Below are 17,468 nucleotides of genomic sequence, written 5' to 3' on the forward strand. Positions count from 1 at the left end.
GACCTCACAAAGCCCTCCTCGACATGACCTTATTCTTTGCTCCAGGAAGTTCTTACTAGGAAGATAAGGCTGTAAACCAGTAAGTAACTCTGTTGCTTGCTTCATGAATCCCACCATTCCTTTGACACGGACCACAGGCCGCTCAGCCAAACCCTTCTCAGGACAGCTGAGAGCTCACCTGCATAAAAGGCCTTCTCTGGACAAACTATTCCACAGGGTGCTTAGCAGAGAAACATTGGTGTGTCAGACTTGCTCAGGAGCCCTGGCCTAGCTGTGCCCGCCAGTTGTGAACTGTTCTAATATTGTCCAAACTTGATTTTGTCCCCATGTTGAAAGGTCTTCCTAAAACTATTCAAGCCCAGACCCTAACCCTAAACCCCATAAATGTGCTCCCTTCTCCCCTCTGGAATGCTAAGACTGTCGATAATCTCCCTTACTGTGGTAAGAAGCAGTGGTGTTGCTTGATCGATAAGTTCCTCTGGTCTTTTTGGAGAGCCAACCATCCTGAACTTTTGCCATCCTTCTTGTGCATTGAGCAGGAGGGTCTTCCCAGATTTGACATGTTCTTCCCACACCTGGGAGCATGTTTGCTAGCCTCTTTCCCAGGCTTTGTCAAATGTTACCAGAGAGACTGTCCCATAACCTCCCTGTATGACCTCTGTGTCCCCTCTGTGAGATTACCGACCGCGTGCCAGAGGCTAACTTCCACCAATATTCATACTCTCCTTTTATGATTATCACATCCCTAATTCTAGGCACATCACAAAACCCACTTCCCAGCTTTTCTTGGACCTAGATGATTGGTTAGCCAGTGAAATGGAAAAGGTATGTGTGGTATGGGATGTGTGAGGTAGCCTTCTCTTTTTAGATGCAGATGTGTGCCATAGCTGGAGTTTCAGCAGCCAAACTGGTAGGCACCCATGGCAGGGCAATCCCAAAAGGAAAGTGAATTCCTGACCCCATGGAGTATCCTACTAGCATTGGATTTACCACCTCCAGATGTTACAAAAGCAAGAAAGAAACTTTAACTTGCTTAAGCTTATTTGTTGTTGTTGTTGTTTCAATTTGAAACCAAACCTAATCCTAACTAATATAATCCCCCCACCCCTATCCTGCCTTACATTACATTTATTTCTGTGTGACGTGTATTTTGACTTTCCCTAACTGGAATGTAGTCTTCTTGAGATGGGAGACTATTTTGTCTTTGCTGCATTTCTGCAGCCTTGACCAATGCCTACCAAACAAGAAGTCAATAGAAACTTGTTGAATTAAAGAGGAGATTTGCACTCCAAGAGGATGTGCCATGTTCCCCCCTCCCCGCCAGGGCATGTTGAATAACCCTGACACACTGTCACTGTGTAGATACATATGGGGTGCTTTCCTAATTCATGCCCTCTTCTTTAGCATTGCTCCCCAAAGTCCCTGCTACATGAGATCTGCAGAATCTGGTTTGTACAAGGGAATCTCTCTCTTCAGCCCCTGGTGTTGGATCCACAGTAATTATGTGTCAGGCAATTGGAGACCACGATTATGAGCCAAACAGAATTGAGCAGTAGGGCATAGACATCAGGTAGAGTTACAGTCTTAATTGGCATCATGGAAACCCCAAATGACCTACATGTCAATGCTTTGGCAGACCTGGAGCAAGTGAACCAGGGGGGATCAAAATGCAGCCTATGCCCACAGCCCACATACCCCAGAAGAAAGGGAGCAAGAAGGAAAGAATCCTCGATTCTTCATAAACAACTCCTTTTTACCTAATATGCCTTGAATTTATATTCCCTGTATTGTATATGCTTTGAGTTTGTATTCCCTGTATTGGTACAATCCAGGCTAAGACCTCCTTTGACGTCTCCTGGGGCGTGTGTCCCTCAGGGCAAGGCTGAGGCCCTTCCCAGTCTGGTCCCGACCTGCCTTTCTGACCTCCTGTTTTATTGCTTGCCTCCTCCCAACCTGAGCTCTGTTCCCAAGCTCCTTTCAGTTCTCTAAGACAGCTGGGCCGTCTGCTACTTTCTAAGCGTTCTCCTGCTAGAATGATCTTCCTCCCAAACTCCTCCTTTGGGACCTATCTCAAGTTTTCTCCCTGACAGAAGTATCCCCAGACCTCGTCCCTCTTCCTTCCCCAGACAATGGTGCACTCTCTTGCCCCTCAGTGGTCCCTCGAGCCCCCCTCTGTTACAGGACTCCCCATAAGTTACTGTGATCTATTGCAATGCCTGTTGGTGTTTCATCAGGCCACGTGCTTGGAAGCCGTGTCTTCTACCTCCTGGCAGCCTCCACCCAGACCATTGTCCCCTACAGGTCAGATGCTCAGTCCTACAGCCAACATTTTTCTGGCTGGCTGTGGTCCATCCTTATCCACCCAAAGTGCCTTGGCCACACAGCTGCTCCAGTTCCCCAAATAGTCTCGAGTGCGTCCATTTCCCTCTTTGTTTTTGGCTAATCCACTCTTTGCTGATGGCCCTCAAGTCCGCAGATTGATTCTGAACCACAGGCACTTTCTAAAAATCTGCCTCCTTGACAGCTTGAGGATGCTACAAGAGTTTTAAGTGTTCTCAGCCGAAAGTGTCTACACAGTCCCTGCCCTGCTCTTCCCTGAATCCTCTCCATTTGATACTAAAAGACTCAAAATAGCCCCACTTTTCCTTTGGCTTCATCCATGCACACCGCACCCTGCGTGTTACACAATTGGCTAGTAGGGTTCCTTTATTCCCATTCCTCTTTTAAGAAATGCCTTTTGACTTACCCTGCCTTTTCCACAAACCCCCGACGTTATTTCTGCTCCACTGCTGTGCTGGTCCTGTAGCACCTGGCCTCCCACACAGCCACCAGTGCCGCCTCTCTGAAACAGAGCGGATCTTCCCCTTCTCCCTCTGAAACTCTTCAATGACTTTTCTAAAGATAAAGTCACACCTCCTTTTGGCCTCCAGTGCCTTTCATGACCCGGCCCAGCTGGCTCTACAGCTGTGCCAGGCACCACTCAAGTGAAGCAATGATGCCTCAGTACTGAGACGCTGGCCTGACCTACATCCACTTCCATCCTGTCCCACAAGTGGCAATCCTTCCTGCGGACAATAATATCCAGCCACCTGTTTCTCCTGGCCTCCTGCTTCAGATATGACTCATGCTTTTGGCTTCATGCTTCAGAAGCAACTCTTCCTTTCTAATTTTGTGTCTCCCCAAAATATTTAAACTTGACATATGGTAATAACTTGTGTGTATTTCACTTTGTTACAAATAAACCATATGGTGGCTTACGATGATGCGTTCAGAATAAAACAAATAATGAGAAAACGAAATTGGGGAATCGTAGGTGCTCATATGGCAAGAGGAGGTCAGTGCCAGCAGACCTCTCTGGTGAGGTGAGGCCACAGCTTGTTCCTGAAGGAGGCTTCCACTTTTGGAGCCAAGTGTCCATAAAAGTTGCTCAAGAGAAACACAGGCAGTGTTTATATTTAATATCAGAAAATAAGATCATCAACAATTTCTTTTACTTTAGGGATGGTGAGTAGAGGCTCTGTAATGGTCTTGCCAGATCCAGATATATATAACTGGGCATCTACATCAGTAATGTAGACAACTGTGGAAGAAGAAAACACAGAGCTGCAAAAAACAGTTGCTGGCATCTACTGATAAACGAGGAAACATTTTTTGGGGATGGAGGGAGTCGCAGAGATTCCTAGTGTCCGTTTTTTTTGTTACCTTTCTTTGTAGTAAGAACTTAGAATTTAAGCAGAGAAGACTGCCACGCAGCTACAGGGTTTCCCTAACCTCCCTTGCAACAAAGCCGGGCTTCCTGACTGCATTGACTATGGTCAATGGGGTGTGAGCAGAGGTGTTCTCTGAAACCTCTGGGAAACCTCTTAAAAGGGAGTGCTCCCTTCATTTCTACTTCTGTTTTCTGGTTGGTGGAATGCAGAAGTGATAGCGAAAGCTTGAAGAGCTCTTTCGGATTTTGTGACAGAAGAGTAAGCTGCAAGGAGCTGGGATCTTGGAACTTCTAGGGTTATTGCCTGGGGGATGTATATGTATGAAAATTATAGCTCAAGTTAATCCTGAGAGAGAAGGATGTTGTTTGGAAATTAGAGTCTGTGGCTTTCCTATGGTAAGTCTGAGAAGATCAAGGATGATGGAGGAGCAGTGTAACATCTATTTTCCATCTGGCATTTTGGAGTAGGTTGAGTCCTTAGAGTCTTCATAAGTTTAACTGCTCTCCCCCCCCCCCCCCCACACACACACAAAAAACAACATTTTAGCAAGAGAATGAATGAAACTCTGGGCAAAGTCAGAGGTTCTTTGTTTCTTGAGAGATGGTTCTAAAGATTTAGGAGAGAACCCTCCTCTGCACTCTTCTGGACTAATAGCTTGGAAGTAGCCAGAGAAGAAAGCCCTCATAGGGATGTCCTTGCTCTCCTCATGGAAATGTTCTCTTGCTACAAATCAGTTCTATTGTGTGGTAATCTGTTAGGTGAATGGACTACGATTTACCTACTCTGTACATTTAGATTGAATCCAGATTTGGGCTTTTATGAATATAGCATTCTTATGCTTGCTCTATGGTGGACCTATACACCCACTTGATCAACTCTGATAAATCAATTTAAAACTATACATTTCAAAAAAAATTAAAAAAAATAAAACTATACATTTCTTTCTATGCGTGCCATTAACTCAGTCCCACAAAATTTCATAAATCTTGTTTTTATTGTTCAAAGCTTTTCCTATATTCATTGTGATCTCTTCTTTGAACAAAGGTAACTTATTTTTGACAAAATCACATATATTAAGGTCTTGGTTGAAATTCTCATTTTGTGCATGCTGTTTTCTCCTGACCTCAATGAGCATCTTTATGACAATCATTTTGAACTTTTTATCAGGGAAATCCATTATCTCTATTTCATTAATGTTTATGTCTGGAGATTTATCTTGTTTTGTTTGGAACCTATTCCTATGTTTGTTTTCATTTTCCTTTGACTATCTGCTTTGGTTTCTCTGCATTAGATGAAATAGCCACCTCTTCTCATCTTGAAAGAATGGTCTTGTGTAGGAGCTGAAACTTAACTTTCAGCTTGGACCTAGCTCTTGGCGGTCTTTCCAACCTTTGTGATGGACCTCCTGTCCTCCATTTGTTCTCATTGGCCTGCAGGAGTTGAGGGTGTATCAAGACCTATAAGTGTCCCAAAGGGCAGGAACTCAGCACCAAATTAAAACAAAACCCACCCCCCAAAATAAAATAAAATAAAACCCAGTCAGCACCTTTTTAAAGTATGCAATGAGACCTTTTTCAGGGAAAGACTGGGAGATGGCATTTCTGTCTCCTCTCCTTGTAGGGAGCCTTGGGGAAATAGACAGTTAAGAATTATTTTGTTTGTCGTAGTCCTGGAGGACCTGTAAATGGAAGCTCTGTCGGTCACCACAGCCAGGCCATTAAGGGATGTGTCCCCTGGGTGGCAGCTGCAAAATTCAAGCTGGCAGATCTGTACAAGCTCCTTTCAGGAAGATCCTGGTGACCTGGCATAGGGCAAAACAGAGAGCATGAGGATGGCACCCGCTAGCCTTGCCGATCTCCAGGGAGGATTCCATTCAGTGCCTAGATATATGTTAAATTAGAAGCCTAATTATTAGACTACACCTTTTAACCTATTCACATAGGCTTATTTCATGCAAAGGCTGTGAGATGGGCGTTTCAGTGTGCTGCCTCTGTAGCGAGGCTTCTGGGTGAATCATCACTGGGATTCCTGTGAGGCCCCTGCGTTTCCTATAGTCTCATGGGTCTCATGGATGCAAGCCCTACTGGCTTTCAAAGCTAAGAGCCTTGGGGGCCTATCCCTCAGGCAGAAGTCTTAAAAGTTGGGGGGCTAAATGTTGAGTTCAAACCCTTCACTCTTTGAGAAGCTTAGCGTTATGAATTTCCTCCTAAATACGTGGCTGTGAGGTTTATGTCCAGATTGTGTCTCAGACTCTCCTACCCATTTTGATGTGGGTTTTTCCTCATTTCCCAATGAATAGGAGATGCTCAGCTAGTTTCTGGGTTGTGCTGGGGGTGTTTTTTTTTTTTTCCTCCAGAAAGGATTTTTCCATTTGTAGCTGTATATACTGTATGTCTGTGGGAAGAAGTGAGTCCAGGAACCTCCTATGTCGCAATCCTGAACCAGAACCCACCTATTTTTTTTTAAGATTTTATTTTATTCATGAGAGACACACACACACACACAGAGGCAGAGACCTAGGCAGAGGGAGAAGCAGGCTCCCTGGGGACTTGATCCCTGAACCCCAGGACCATGCCTTGATCATGAAAGCAGAGCTTAACCGCTGAGCAATCCAGGCGTCCCAGAACCCACCTATTTTTAATCCTTCTATAGTGTCTGTACCAACTTAAGTTCCCGTTAATGGTGCACAAGCATGTGCTTTTTTCCATATCTTCATCACCTTTCCTCTGTTGTATTTTTGAAGATCGCCCTTCAAGTCTATGGTGATCTTTCTTATTCTGGTTTTGATTTAGATTCCAATAATTACTGGTATTGAACATCTTTTATGTACCTACTGACCACTTAAATATTTACCTTGAAAAATATTCAGGTTCTTTGTTCATTTGTTAATTGCAATTTTTTTCTATTAAGCTGTAAGAGTTCCTTATCTATTTTGGATACTAAATTCATATCATAGTGTGATAGTGTGGTGTGCAAATATTTTGTCTCATTCTGGAGAAAGCCTTTTTAACTTTCTTTTTAACTTTTTTCTCCTGTGCAGAAGCTTTTTAGGTTGCTGTATTTACTTTTTTTTTTTAATCTGGTTGTTGTGCTTTAGTTGTCCTGTCCAAAAAAATCCTTGCCAAGATCTACATTAAGCTTTTTACCTATGTATTCCTCTAGGAGTTTTATGGTTTCAGATCTTATATTTGTTTTCAATCCAACTGGACTTGATTTAGTGTAAGACAGAGTTCTAGTTTTGCTGTGTTACATTTGAATATCCAGTTTTTCCAGCACCAGGTATTGAAGAGACGGTCTTTTCACGGTAGAGTATTCTTGGCACCTTCACTTAACCATACATGAAGGGTTTATTTCTGGGTTTTTATTCTGCTCCCTTGGTGTGTCTGTCTTTATGCAATCACCATGCTGTTTTGATAACTCAATTTTTAAATATAGTTTGATATCAGGAGGTATGATGCCTCTAGCTGTGTTGTACTGAACTGCTATTTGGGGTCTTTGGTGGTTCTATATGAATCTTAGGATTGTTCCATTTCTGTAAAAATAAACCTATTGGAATCTTGATAGAGATGGCATTAAATCTATAAATGGCTTTGGGTAGTATGGACATTTCAGTAATATCCTCCCAGTCCATGAACACAGATGCCTTTCCATTTGTGTCCCCTTTTTTTTTCCATTAGCATCTTATACTTTTCAGCATAGAGCTTTTTCACCAACCTTGGCTAAATTTATTCCTAAGTATTTTATTTTTTAAGTTCTCGTAAATAGAATTGTTTTCTTTCTTTTTCAGATAGTTTGTTGCTTGTGTTTAGAAATACTACTTGGGGTGCCTAAGCGGCTCAATTGGTTAAGCATCTGACTCTTGATCTCCGCTCAGGTCTTGGTCTCAGGGTCATGAGTTCAAGCCTGATGTTGGGATCCATGAAGGGTGAGGAGTCTACCAAGAGGAAGGAAGAAAGAAATTTTGTATCCTGCAAATTACTGAATTTGTTGATCTAATAGTTTTTTGATGGACTCTGTAAAGTTTTCTAGACATAAAATCACATCCTCATAGAGAAAATTTTAGTTCTTTCTAATCACGATGCCTTTTACTTCTTACCCTATTACTCTGGTTAGGGCTTCTAGTACTGTAGTGAAAGTGGGCACCCTTGTTCCAGATCTTAGAGGAAAAACATCCAATCTTTCACTATCAAGTATGGTTTTAGCTTTGGGCTTGTCATATATGGGATCTATTATATTGAAGTACATTCCTCCTCTACGTAATTTCTTGAATTTTTATGAATGGATGTCAAAGTTTGTTCAATCCCTTTTTGCATCTATTGAGGTGATCATATAATTTAACTTTTATTCTATTACTATGATGTAGCACACTTACTGATTGGTGTATGTGGAACTATCCTTGCATCCCAGGGATGAAAACTCCTTGCTGATGGTATATGATCCTTTTAATGTGCTGCCAAGTTTGGTTTGCTAGTATTTAGTTGAGAATTTTTGCATCTGTATTCATCAGGGATATTGAATTGTAGTTGGCTTTTCTTATGGTGCCCTTATCTGGCTTTGGTATCAGAATAATGTTGACCTACTACGGTGAATTTGAAAGTGTTCCCTCTCTTTTACTTTTTTGAAAGAATTTGAGAAATGTTGGTACCAATTCTTCTTTGGGTGTTTGACAAAATTCATGAATGAAGCCATCTGGTCCAGCACTTTTTGTATTAAGGGGTTTTTGATTACTGTCTTGATGACTTGTCATTTGTGCAGATTATTTTTTTTCCTGATTTATGCTTGGTATTGTATATTTCTAGGAATTTATGTCCTGTAGGTTGTCCGTTTTGTTAAAGTTCGTAGTAGTCTCTGTGTTCCTTTATATTCATGTGGTATCAGTTCAAATGGCTTTTCTTTCATTTAGAATTGGAGTTTGCCCTTAATTTTCTTATTGAAATATATTTGACCAGAAAAATGTGGAAATTTAAGGTGTGCAACATATTAATTTAATACATTTATATATTGAAATGATTGCCATTCTGATAATTAGCACCTGTCATATTACATAATTATCCATTATTTTTATGCCAATATTCAGATTGGAATAATTAAGTTCTAGTTTTTTAGCAAGTTTGATTATAATATGATATTTTCTGTATTCGTTATACTGTGCTTTCGATCACTAGAGCATTTTTACTACTTAGTATAAATTTGTTCCCTTGAACAACATCTGTCCTATCCCCTAATCCCCCAACTCCAGATAACCACCATGGCATATTGGAAGTGTTACACCTTCTTTCCCTGCTCAGAATTGCTTTGGCTATTTGGGGTATTTGTGTTTCCTTACAAATCTTAGGATTGTTTTTCCTTCTTATTTAACTCCAAATATTATTTTACAAGAGAAGAAATGATTCATGATTAGTAACAACGATATGCTGACTCTCTCCTGATAATGTATCCAATATCCTTTCTACTTTTTCCCTGGATGAAATTGTAGAGTGAAGTTGCATGGGGTTTTGAAAGGTAAATATAACAATCACTATAAAATGGAGCAGGTTTAATCATCACTAGCTTCTGGCCTTTATTGCATTTTGAGTGTATTCAGAGTTCAGGCAGTACAGCCGACCCAATCTCTAGAGAAAAGTAATCAAATGACCCAAATAGGATTTATTCCAGAAATAAGAGAGTGGGAGGTGGTAAGCAATAAGAAGCAGTGGCATGGGTGGTACAGAGTTTCAGCTTAAATAGCATGGCTTTCTTCATAGGTAGAGATGCTGACATTTCCCATCATCACCACCACGAGATTTTCATTTCTTCTTTACACTTATGCAAATGACAGCCATCTCTTAGGATTGTTTTTCTAGGTCTATGAAGAATGCCATTGGTATTTCACTGGGGATTATATTGAATCTATAGATGACTTTGGTTAGTATGGATATTTAACAATATTAATTCCAATTCACGAGCATTGGATGTCTTGCCATTAGTTTGTGTTTTCTTTGATTTCTTTCAGGAAAGGTTCATTGTTTTCATTGTACAGATCTTCCATTTTTAATGCTGTTGGAATGGCATAGTTTTTCTTTCAGATGTTTCATCATTAGTGTAAAGAAAAGAAACTGGTTTCTATTTGTTGATTTTGTACTCTGCAACTTACCAAAATTGCTGATTAATTCCAACAGTTATTTTGGTTTTTCTTTGAGGTTTTTCTATACGCAAAATCATATCCTCTGCAAAAAGTGAGTTTTTCTTCTTCCTTTCTGATTTGCATGGCTTTTCTTTGTATTGCCTAATTTCTCCAGCTAGAACTTCAACACTATATTGAGTAAGAGGGGTTAATGCATGCCATGCATTCCCTGTTCAGCAGAACCTGGTGCTTCGGGAGTATCTCCTATGTGTTGCATGTGCCCTGTTATTGTGGCTGAGCTGCTTTTTCCTTCAGTCTAGTGTTCTGCAATGGCTCTTTGCCTGTTGTGGGCAGGGTTAGATCCCTGTGTTATTAGTGGGTCACTTTTGGTCTGCCTTGGGCTTGAGTTTAGTCAGACCAGGTGTTTGTTAGAGATGCAGGAGCGTGAACTGCAAGTTGCTTTCTCTGTGTTGCCTCCTGAGGAGCTTTCTTTAGTTGGCAAGGTATGCAGTCAGACCAGATGTCTTTTCCCAGCTCACTGCTGGGCCACAGTTGGACAGTTGTGTATGGTTATCTTGCCTTCTCCTTGGGGCAGGAGTCACTGGGAGTGGTGTTGGTCCCTGTTGGTGGTGGTTGCATAGGCTTATGGCACCACTTTGGATGTGTTTAGGCCAACGACATATTGGAGAGGGTGTCCATTGGAGAATGTGTGGGTAGGGCATGTGGTGGGTGCAAGGTCTGCATTGGTCTGGTGAAGGGGAGGAGGCCTGTAGCCAGCTGGGAAAGCTCATGAGGAGACCAGGAGGGTTGGGTTGTGTGTGTGTGTGGCAGGGGGGGGGGGGGGGATCTGCAGTCATGTGTAGGGGCAGAGCATGCTGTTAGCAAGCTAGGTGGAGAATGTTGGTGCTGCACTTGTAACCACTGGTGTCTGTGTATCTGGGCTGGGAGATGAGGGAGTGAAATAGTACTCATCACTTCTTTTGTTCTTGGAGGAATTTCTCAAGAGTCCTTGTCCTTCAGCACATGCTCTGAGATCAGTAAATAAATCTCCTTCTGTATCCCTTAGGTATTTTCAAACTGCTGCGTCTGAGCTATGTCTCTGTGGGGCTGTTTGTTGTGCTGTCTATTTAAGGACGGGGACTCTGTTTCCTATCACCATTCAGCTCTCCTAGAGCTAAATCTTTTTTATTTTTTTAATGTTCAGGTGTTAAGCTCCACTGTTGTTAGACTCCTCTTGTTTTCAAAGGCAAATAATATGGGATTTTTCTTCCCTGTGTGGGTCCCCGGTGCCTAGGGTGCCTGGGATGGGATCTGGTCCATTCCTTAATCTGTGCCTGTGGTGTCTTCCCTTCCTCCTCTGGACAGTCCCTTGGTCATTTTGGTTCCCAATCATGTCCCAACCATATGGCCTCTTCTCTACTTTGAGTTGTGGATAGACTATTCTGGTAGTCTTTCGGTAATTTTCTGAGTTATTTACTCTGATGTGGGTGTTAGTGGGTGTATCTGTGGGATGAGGTGAGCTTAAGATCCCCTACTCTGCCATCTTCCAAGGAAAAACCATTGAAAGTCATTCTTGATGGTCATGCATTGATTGACATTCTGTTATTTGTGTTTTTACTCTTTTATGTTTTTTGTTACTCGCCCTCTATTTTGTGGTTTGATGACTTTTATTGTAATTTTAGATTTCTTCATGTATCTGTAAGTTTTTGCTTTGTGGCTACAATGAGGATAGCCTAGAATAACTTTTAATAGCCTGTTTTAAATTGATAATAACCAGTTTGAGTGCATTGTATACTGAGGCTCAGTATTTTTTTTCCTTCTGCCCACATTTTTTGATGTCAGAATTTACATCTTTTTATCCTGTGTATCCATTCACAAATTATTGTAGTTTGTTATTTGTACTGTCTTTTAACCTTCATGCTAGTTTTGTAAGTGATTAATCCATCACCTTTACTGCATTAGATCATTCTGGATTTTCTATGTAGTGACTTTTACCAATGAAATTTGTATTTTCATATGTTTTCTTGTTACTGATTAGCACCCTTTCCATTCAGCTAAAAGAAATCCTTTTAACATTTCTGCTAAGGCTGCTCTAATTCTGTTAGAATTCTGCTTTCCTGAAAAACTCTTTATCTCTCGTTTATTTGTGAATGATAACTTTGCTTATCATTCTTATGGGGAGTATTCTTGGTTGGCTAGTTTTTATTTCTTTTCAGTAAGTTGAACATAGCATGCTTTTTTTTTTTTTTAATCCTGGCCTGCAATATTTCTACTGTAAAACATGCTGATAATCTTATGGGGGAGTTCCCTTGAATGTAACCAGTTGCTTTTCTTCCACTCTTATGCTTTCTCCTTGTCTTTAACTTTGGCACATCAAGTGTGTCTCAGTGGGAATATTTTTGTCTTTATCGTATTTGGAACTCTGTATTTCCTGGTTCTACTTCTATGCTTCCTTCCACAGTTAAAATTTTCAGCCACCATTTCTTCAAATAATTTTTCTGCCTCTTTCTCTTTTGGAGGCCCCTACAATGTAAATGTTGGCCCACTCAATGCTGTCCCAAAAGTGCCTTAAGCTGTCTTTGTTCATTTTTTTTTTCTTTTTACTGTTATAATTGAGTTTCATTGCTCTTTAATTCCAGTTAAAGAGCAATCTAATTTACTGTTGAATCCCTCTGGTGTAGTTCTTGTATTATTTTCAATACAGTTACTGTATTTTTCAGCTGTTACATCTTTTTTGTTTTTTTAAAATTTTTTTTTAATTTTTATTTATTTATGATAGTCACAGAGAGAGAGAGAGAGAGGCAGAGACACAGGCAGAGGGAGAAGCAGGCTCCATGCACCGGGAGCCTGATGTGGGATTCGATCCTGGGTCTCCAGGATCGCGCCCTGGGCCAAAGGCAGGCGCCAAACCGCTGCGCCACCCAGGGATCCCTGTTACATCTTTTTTGTACTTTTATTTCCCATCTGTTTGTTGAAGTTCTTATTCTGTTCATGCTTTTCCTGAATCAGTAGTTTTGAACATTACTTTGAATTCTTTATTAGGTAAATTATTTCATTACATTTTTTAAAACAAAGTATAACTTATTCTTTCATTTGGAATGTGTTTCTATCTTCATCTTCATTGACTTTGCTTAGTCACATTCTGACTACCCTTGCTTTCTTTTAATTACTGTTTACCTAAATAATCTTTTCCATCCCTTCATTCCAGTCTATATACGTCTCTAAGTCTCTTGTAGACAGCCTATCATTGAGTCTTGTTTATTTAATAATTTATGCTTTTAGAGAGTTTAATCCATTCATGTTTAAAATAATTATTGATGGTAAGGACTTAATATTGCCATTTTGTTTTCTGAGTGTTTTCTAAATCCATTATGACTTGAGTTTTCTTGCTGTCTTCTTATTGTAGAGTTTTCTCTATAGTTACCATGGTGCTTACATAAAATATATCTGAAACACCTTATTTTAAGCTGATAATTTTTATAGCATTGTTAAACTTAACATTTTACTTCTCCCTGAGTCACATTTTTAGATTGCTAATGTTATAGTTTGTGTATTTTTTACATTATGTATTCAATAACAAATTATTGTAGCTATAATTAATAATTTCATGTTTATACTGCTGTTATAATTATACACCACCATTACAATATTAGAGAATCTGATTCCAGCTCTTTATTTACTAATACCAGTGAGCTTTACACCCATATTCATGTTTTTATATTAATTAGAATGCTTTTATTTCTGCTTGATCAGCTCCCTTTAGAATTACCCTTTAGAACTTCTTATAAAGTAGTTCTAATGCCAATGAATTCCAACAGCTTTTCTTCAGAAAACTGTATCCTTCATTTCTGAAAGGTAGCTTTGTTCAATGTAGGTAGTTTTGGTGGACAGATTTTCTTTCCGTTTTTCCCCCCATTAAATATTTTGAATATATAGTATTCTTCGCTGTCTTGGAAAATTTCTGTTGAGAAATCTGCCCATACTCTTATGTGATTTCCTTTGTATGTCGTAACATGTTCCTTTTCCTTTGCTGCTTTCAAATCTCTCACTTCATTCATCTTTAAATATGTAATTTTACTGTGTCTTTGTGGAGCCCTTTTTGGCTTTAATCTACTTGGCATTTTTTAGGTTTCACATATCTAGATATCCATGTCCTACCCAGGTTAGGGAACTTTTCACCTATTATTGGTTTAAATATACTTTGTCCCTTTATCTTTTTCTCCTCCTCATGGGCTTTTAATAGTGCATATTTAATAGTGTGTAGGCTTTCTTAACTCTGCCTTTTGCTCCTCTGACTGAATAACTTCAAATGACCTATGTTCTAGTTCACTATTCCCACCCCTCCCCCAGCTTAATTGAATCTGCTCTTGAAGCTGTTGAAACTTCAGTCATTGGATTCTTCAGCTCTAGCACTTCCATTATGTTTTTCCAATGATTCTCTTTCTTCATAGACCTTATTTTATTCATGAATTGTTTACTTTTTGTCTTATTCTTGTATTTTACTAAAATCATTTTTTGTATTTTTTTTATTGAAGTTCAATTTGCCGACATATAGCATAACACCCAGTTAAGATAACTATTCTAAGTTCTTTATTAGATCACAAATTTATATTTCTGGGGCCGCCCGGGTAGCTCAGTGGTTTAGCACTGCCTTCAGCCCAGGGCGTGATCCTGGAGTCCCGGGATCGAGTCCCATGTCAGGCTCCCTGCATGGAGCCTGCTTCTCCCTCTGCCTGTGTCTCTGCCTCTGTGTCTCTCTCTGTGTCTCTCATGAATAAATAAAATCTTAAAATAATTTACATTTCTTAGGGCAAGTTATTGAGTTCTATTAAGTTTCATTTGGTGGTGTCATCTTTACCTGATATGTGTGTGTGTGTACCTGGATTCCTTATATTTGCACATTCCAGTATGCAGTTTTCTCTTCCAGACTTTACAGGTTTACCTTGGCAGGGACCGTTCTTTTCCAGTCCACTTGGCTGGTGGTTCTGATGAGTCAGCTGTAGCATCTTTGAGCACGTGGGCCTTGCTATTGCAATCTATTTTTGCAGTGAGGCCACTTCCCTATCTCTGAGGTCTGGGGAGAGGGGAGACATCGGCTAACTGGGAACTGTGGAGAGAACTCCTGGCTTGGTTCCCTGCCCATGCACAGCTGTAGGATGGGCTCTGCAGCTGCCTGGATTCTATGGACAGGCTTACTCTGTGGAGCAGCTAGGGAGTAAATGCAACAATAGGCAGAGCATGAATTAGTTTATCTGGGCAGGGTAGTAGAATGGGTCTCAAGCTGACAGGGCTCATAGTGTGGGGACTCAAATCAGGAAGAACTGCATGCTCCCTGAGCAGACAGGTTCACTTACTTTGCCTTGTTGACAGGCAGACCTGAGCTGGTCTCTGTTCATGTGCCATTTTAAGTAGGGTTGAAAGATAGGCAACTCAACTTCCTGGGTGCCCCCGAAAGATGGGCAACTCAACTTCCTGGATGCTCTGGTTAGGTTTCCTGGTTGGGTGGGGCTGAAGGCTGAATTCAGCAGTAGGTAGGGTTACCAGGGTTATCATTAGAACCGGCTCTAATCCTGGCAAGGCTAACTTTTTGGGAACCAAATCAGTCAAAACCAAGCTCCCTACATAGATGGGGTCCTCATCTTGGCCTGCAGATAGGAGGCACTGGACAAGCCTCTCTGCTTAAATGCTGCTAAAATACGTAGCTTCCTGCTTCTAGCTGCTAGAATACAATGCTTTGGATGGGTTTCTTGGTCAGGCAGGTCTAGGGTGGCATCATGCAACAGCCTAGGCTATAAATTAGCTTCCCTGCCTGAGTGGTGTTGTAGAACAGACTGTAAGGTTGTCAAGGCTAGTTTGGTCCCAAATTAGGCAGAACAGTACACCAAGCTCTCTGGGCAGATTGGGCTGCAGTCTTTGCAGCTGGGCAGAGTCTTTGTCCAGGCTCTCAGGTTAATTGGTGCTGGGCCACATGACTTTCCGGGTACTTGGGCTAGGTTCCACGAATGGGCAGAGCTGAAGGTTGCACTCACCCTTCAGTAGGATAGCAGAACAAATTCCAAGGCCAGCAACACTCCTTGTTTAAGTTTTCAAATCATGGGTCTCCTGCACAAGGTCCCTTGCCAGCCCATCTTGACTTGACCATCATGTAGAGTCACTGGTCAGGGTTTCTGCTTGAGTGCTGCTAGGGTATGTAGCTTCTCTAGTTCTCCAAATTGGCTTCCCAGTCACATAGCATTGTGTTTGTGCTCAGCAATACGTGGGGCTAGGAATTCTGTTTCCCTGCCTGGGCAAGTCAAGAGAATAGGCTTCAAAGCTGGCAAGGCTAGCTGTTTGACATTCTAAATATTCATATACTTGTGAATTTTCCACTGCACAGCAAACTTCTGGTTGGGAATACAACTTGGATGTTCCATCTCCGTAGTCCTTCTACCAAGATAGGAAGGGCTAGTTGCTAGGAGCTCCACCCTCTTTTGTCACAATCAGATTTCCAAAAATCAAGCCCTATGGACTCCCCTGAAATTCCTGAAAGGTGAGACATGAATGGGGTTCCAGGGAAGTGACCACAATGCTGAAGAACCTGGATGTCTACCTTGGGCCCTCTTTTTCCCATTCGACCAAAGGATGCTCTCTGTGTAGTATTGCAGTTGCCTGGGGGTAGAGTGATGTGATCAGGTTATAGCTACTCCTCTTACTCTTCTAATCTCATCCTTCTTAGTCTCTTTGGTTCAGGGAGGGCCAAATTAGCCTACCCCCATGTTCCTGAATTTTTGCAATGATGTCTTTTATATGGACAGTTCCTAGTTTATCTTGTGAGGGGGACTGAAGTCTAGAACAACCTATATCACCATCTTGATATCATTCCAATATTTCATTTTATTGATGGCTCCCTTTACAGAAAGGAACATTTTAGGTTGATGTAACACCACTAGTTTGTTTTGCTTTTATATATATTTGCTTTTGGTATCAACTACAAAAGATCATTGCCAAAAGTAATGTGAAGGAGATTCCTCCAATGTTTTCCTCTAGGAATATTGTGGTTTCAATATTTAATCTTCTTGGTATTAAATACATTTAATACACATTTAATATATTTAAATATTCCATCTTGAATTGACTTGTATATGCTGTAAGATAAGAGTCCAATTTCTTTTGCATGTGGTATCCATTTATTGAACAACATCATTTATTAAAGAGTGTCCTTATTGTATACTGTAGACACAGTTCTCAAGTTGTGTTGCCTTAATTCTAGATTCTCTATTCTGTTTCATTGGTGTATGTGTGTGTATTTATGCTTGTGTGCCATATTGTTACAGCTTTCTAGTATAGTTCAGAGTCAGGAAAATCACGGCTTTACCTTTCTTTGTCAAGATTGCTTTATTAAGGATCTTTTGTCCTTCCAGAAGAATTTTAGGACTTTTTATTTTTCTATTTTTCAATGCTAGTGGTATCACAGGGATTTCATTGGATCCATAGATCACTTTGAGTGGAATGGACATTTTAACAAAATTCTTCCAGTTCATGAAAATAGCTTATTTTATTTTAGGATTTTTATTTATCCATTCATGAGAGAGAGAGAGAGAGAGAGAGAGGCAGAGACCCAGGCAGAGGGAGAAGCAGGCTCCATGCAGGGAGCCAAACGTGGGACTCGGTCCTGG

General features: G+C 40.7%; 1 long non-coding RNA gene across 1 annotated transcript in view; it reads left to right on the forward strand.

The window, feature by feature from the left end:
* The first annotated feature begins 16 nt into the window (after positions 1–16).
* Positions 17–17,468, forward strand: part of LOC118351042 (uncharacterized) — a 40,722-nt gene continuing 23,270 nt past the window's right edge. Inside the window, exon 1 of the long non-coding RNA XR_007402742.1 lies at positions 17–79. This is a non-coding gene — a long non-coding RNA (uncharacterized LOC118351042). The remainder of the gene's footprint in view (positions 80–17,468) is intronic.

This window comes from Canis lupus, chromosome 16, assembly GCF_003254725.2.
Source record: "Canis lupus dingo isolate Sandy chromosome 16, ASM325472v2, whole genome shotgun sequence".
Lineage (NCBI taxonomy): Eukaryota > Metazoa > Chordata > Mammalia > Carnivora > Canidae > Canis > Canis lupus.